Here is a 5,661-nt window from a genome sequence, read left to right as displayed (position 1 = left end):
CGTCATCATCATTAAAAGGCCCCAAAATACGGGTGTTCAATAATAGAACCTTAACACTGGGCACTTATGTCCTACCAATGTCTTCTTGTTCTTAGAAACGGAAATCTTCACTGCATTTCAAAACGGAAATCTTCACTGGCCCTGTAATCAATTCACACTATTCTCACTCTCTTTTCTAAAAGACTTTATTTTCTAGAGTAGTTTAACATTTACAAAAAGCTAAGCAGATAGTACAGTTAGTTCCCTGTTCCCTAGAGTTTCCACTATTCTTGACATCTTGCATTAGTGTGGTATATTTGTAACTGATAAGCCAATACTGATACATTATTATTAATTAAAGTCTATATTTATGTTAGTCTCTCTCTGTGTTGTACAGTTTGACAGGTTTGACAAATGCATAATGTCATGTATCCACCATCACATTATCATAAGGTTATAGTTTAAATACCCTAACATTCCCATTCTCCAACTTTTCACCTCTCCCCACTCTAGATTCCTGGCAGCAACTGATCTTTCCACTATCTCTACAGCCATATATATGGAATCATACAATACGGAGCAATGTGCATTTAAGGGTATTACATGTGTTTTTGTGATTTAATACTTCATTTGTTTTTGTCACTGAAGCATATTCCAAAATATGGATGTATCACAGTTTGTCCACTCACTTACTGAAGGACATCTTGGTTGCTTCCAGTCTGGGCAATAATGGATGAAGCTGCTATACCATTCATGTGCAGGGTTTTCTGTGGACATACGTTTTCAAATCATTTGGGGAAATATGTAGGAATGCAATTATTGGATCATATGACAAGACTATGTCTACCTTTGTAAGAAACTGCTAATCTGTCTTCCAAAGTGGCTGTACCATTTTCATTCTTATCAGCAATTAATGAGGGCTTGTATATCCACATCCTCACCAGCATTTGGCATTGTCAATGTGAATTCTAGCCATTTGAATACATGTGTAGCAGTATCTCATTGTTGTTTATTTTCAAATTTATTTTTTAATTAAAAAATTCAATTATGTTTGATATACAATATGATATGTTTCAGGTGTTCAACATAGTGATTAGACATTTATATAACTAACGAAGTGATCACCCAATAAATTTAGGACCCATCTGATACCATAAATTTCACTGTTGTTTTAATTTGCAATTTCCTAATGATATATATATATAATATTGGGCATCTTTCCTTTTTTAATTTATATTTTATTTAATATTTATTTATTTATTATTTTTAATCCTCACTCGAGGATATGTTTTTATTTATTTTTTGGAGAGAAAGGAAGAGAGGGAGGGGGTAGAAGGGGGGAGAGAGAGAGAGAGAGAGAGAGAGAGAGAGAGAGAGAGAGAGAGAGAAAGAGAAACATTGATCAGTTGTTTCCCTTTGGCACCACAAATGGGAATCTGAATCCACAATCTTGGTATGTGCTCTGATCAGGAATCAAACCTGCAACCTTTTTGGTGTACAGGATGATGCTACAACCTGAGCCAGGGTGAGGAGTATTTTTTTAAAACACAGTTTTTAGAGCAGTTAGGTTTACAGCAAAATTGAACAAAAGGTACAGAGATTTCCCATATATCCCCAGTCCCCATGTATGCACAGCCTCCCCCCTCTAGCAACATCCTGCACCAGAAAGAGACATTTGTTATAACTGCAAAACTGACATGGACACACTATAATCACCCAAAGCCCATGGTTTACTTTAGAGATCACTCTTAGTGTTATAGCTACTCCAATCTATAATAATAAAGGTAGTGCCCAGCAGAGCCATGCCCTGGAAACATACCTTGCCAGAGGCAGGTGTGTTGTCAGCCTGACCTTCAGCTCAGGCACCAGGGGGTGGGCTTCATTATATAAATCCAGCCAAGCACCAGGAACAAACATGATTATCTGAGCCCACCCAGAAGTGACGATTACAAAGAAGCCACAAGAATGCACATAATCTCCTTTGACTTGGGCTTTAGTAAAACTTCCTGGTATTTTGCTGTATAAAATAAACATGCTGTATTGGTGCTGGGTCACTGTCTCTCCATCAGAGGACAGCTGTCTCACCAGGCCCCAGCTTTTTCCTTCCATCTCTGTGTCTGTCTCTTTCTTTCATTTTCTCAATCCCCAGCCGCCCCTACTCAGAAACTGAACCACTCTCTAGCCCCACTGGATGCGGAAAAGAAATATTTATAAATGGTGTTTTTGGTGTTGTATCTAAAAACTCATCACCAAGCCAAAGGTTTTGGCTTGTTATCTTCAAGAAATTTTTTAGTTTTGTATTTTACATTAGTTTATTATCTATTTTTAGTTAATTCTGTGAAAGGTATAAGGTCAGTGTCTAGATTAATATTTTTTGCATGTGATGTTGTTTGAACATTTGTTGAAAAGACTATACTTTCTCCATTGAATTGCCTTTGCTCCTTTGTCAAATATCAGTTGACTCTATTTATGTGGTCCTATCTCAGGGCTGTCTCCTCTGTCCCACTAACTATTCCTCTATTCTCTTGCTAATAACACATAATCTTGATTACTGTACATAATAGTAAGACCCGAAGTCAGGTCTTATCAGTCTGCTGGTATTGCTATTGTTCAGTATGCTTTTGGCTATTCTGGGTCTTTCGTCTTTGCATATAAACTTAAGAACTAGTTTGTCTTCACCCAAAAATAACTTATTGGGATTTTGATTAGGCTTGTACTGAATGTATGGATGAACTTGTGCCATCTTAACAATATTGAATCTTCCTTTCTGTGATCATGGAATCTCTCTCATTCATTTAGATTGTACTTGATTTGTTTTCATCAGAGTTGTGCAGCTTTCCTCAGACAGATATTGCACATATTTTGGAGACTTATTATCTAAGTATTTTATTTTAGGGATGCTAATGTAAATGTACTGTTTTTAATTTCACATTCCTATTGTTTGTTTCTGGTATATTGGAATGCAACAAATTCTTTTTATTTTTTAATCTTTATTTTTGAGAGAATTACAGATGTCCCGCTTCTTTTCCTACCCCCCCTCCCCCGCCCCATTTCCTCCCTCAGGCCTTCGCCACCCTATTGTCTGTGTCCACAGGTAATGCATATATGCATATAAGATCTTTGTTTAATCTCTTCCCAACCCTCACCCCCTTTCCCTCTGAGAATTATCAGTCTGTTCCATTTCCATGCCTCTTATTCTATTTTATTCATGAGTTTATTCTGTTCATTAGGTTTTTTATTTGATTTTTAGATTCAATTGTTGATAGATATGTATTTCCTGCCATTTTATTGTTCATATTATTTTTCTTTTTGCTATATACTGAGGTTTTTAAAATCTTTACTGTTGAGAGTATTACAGATGTCTCCCCACCATTAGCCCACTCCATCCCCTTCCCACCCTGCCGCAGGCCTTTGCCATCCAATTGTCTGTGTCCATAGGTCATGCATATATGCATTAAGAACTTTGTTTAATCTCTTCCTGCCCACCCACTCCCCTCTAAGAATCATCAGTCTGTTCCATTTCCATGCCTCTGATTCTATTTTATTCACCAGTTTATTCTGCTCATTAGCTTTCTTATTCATTTAATTTTTAGATTCAATTATTGATAGATATGTATTTATTGCCTTTTATTGTTTATATTTTTATCTTTCTTTTTCTTTTTCTTCTTCTTTCTCTTCCTCTTCTTAAAGAATAACCTTCAACCTTTCATGTAATACCGGTTTGGTGGTGATGAACTCCTTTAACTTTTTCTTGTCTGTAGAGTTCTTTATCTGACCTTCAATTCTAAATTATAGCTTTGCTGGGTAATCTTGGTTGTAGGTTCTTGCTATTCATCACTTTGAATATTTCTTGCCACTCCCATCTGGCCTGCATAGTTTCTGTTGAGAAATCAGCTGACAGTCATATGGGCGCTCCCTTGTAAGTAACTGTTTTTCTCGTGCTGCTTATAAGATTCTCTGTCTTTAACCTTTGGAATTTTAATTATGATGTGTCTTGGTGTGGGCCTCTTTGGAGTCCTCTTGTTTGGGACTCTCTGCACTTCCTGGACTTGTAAGTCTATTTCTTCCACCAGGTAGGGGAAGTTTTTGTCATTATTTCTTCAAGTAGGTTTTCAATATCTTGCTCTCTCTTTGCTCCTTCTGGCACCCCATAATGTGAATGTTGGTAAGCTTGAAGTTGTCCTTGAGGCTCCTAGTCCTCATATTTTTGGATTCTTTTATCTTTTTGCTCTTTTGATTGGGTATTTTTTTTGCTTCCTCGTATTCCAAATTATTGATTTGATCCTCAGAATCCTCTACTGTTGAATCCCCGTATATTATTAATTTCTGACTGGTCCTTTTCCATGTCTTTCAGCTTCTCACTAAGATCCTTGAAAGTCTAAGTCCCTTGAAGGTCTCATGAAGATTCTTGAGTAACTTTGTAACCGTGGTTTTGAACTCTGTATCAAACTCTGTAGCTTGCTTTCTTCCATTTGTGACATGTTTGTCTCTGTATTTTGGCTGCTTCCCGGTGTTTGTTTCTCTGTATTGAATGGAGCTGCTATATCCCCTTGAGCTGGTAGAGTGGCTTTCATGTAGTAGGTGTCCTATAGGGCCCAGTGACTTAGCCTCCCCAGTCACCTGAGCTGGCACTCTAGATGTGCCCCTTTGTGGGCTGTGTGCAGTCTTATTGTAGTTGAGACTTGATTGCTGTTGGTGTCATTGGGAGGATTTGAACCTCCAGTCCATTGGCTGTAAGGACCAGCTGCGACTACGATTTAATGTTTGGTGTGTGTGTGTGTGTGTGTGTGTGTGTAATGAAACTATGGAGAGCTTCTGTGCAGGAGACACTCCTATGGAGCAGGACTTGCTTCAGTGGGGCTTTGGTGCTGAGTCTGTCCCTTGAGTATGTCGCTTGTGGATGTGTAGAGTTGTAAACTGGTATGGTCTGGACTGAGGGTCTGGTGTGGGGCTGGGACTCCTTGCTCCTCATGGGGGGCCTCCGCAGAGATGATCTCCCACCTGCTTAAAAAAAAGGCAAATGTGGGTGCTGGACCAGCTGGTTCTGTGCCTCTTCCCCTCCTGTCTCAATATGCTTTCTTCTTTCTCTAGTTGTAGTACTTCCCTTCAGCCAGCTTTCAGGTGGTTCTGAATGATGGTTGTTGTGTATTTTAGTAGTAATTTTCCCGTGGTTGTGGGAGGTGGCAAGTACAGGTGTTTACCTATGCCGCTATCGTGGCTCTCCTTGATTCTTTTTATATTAACCTTATATCCTGAACCTTATTATATAAGCTTATTAGTTACAGTAGGGCTTCTTGACATTTCTTTAGGATTTTCTACATAGATAATCATGTCATTGGGGACAAAATCAGTTTTATTTCTTCTTTCCCAACTTATATACCTTTCACTGTCATGTTGCATTAATTACAGCTTCCATTATGATGTGGCACAGGAGTGGTGAGAGGGGACATCCTTGCATTGTTCCTGATTGTAGCAATAAAGTATATAGTTTCTGAACATTAAGTATGATGTTAGCAGTTATTAAATGAAAGTTTTCTGTCTTGTTAAGCTGCTCCTTTCCTGGTCCTTTGGCTAGGGAGAGCAGGATTTTCTGGGATCTTTATTTGCACTCAAAATTTCTAGGTTGCCACTTTCTCCAGTAATCAGTATAGGATAAGTGAGGAAATAAGGAAAACCAGGAAA

This window comes from Plecotus auritus, assembly GCF_963455305.1.
Source record: "Plecotus auritus genome assembly, chromosome: 9".
NCBI classification, from domain to species: Eukaryota; Metazoa; Chordata; class Mammalia; order Chiroptera; family Vespertilionidae; genus Plecotus; species Plecotus auritus.
This window is presented reverse-complemented; position numbering follows the sequence as displayed.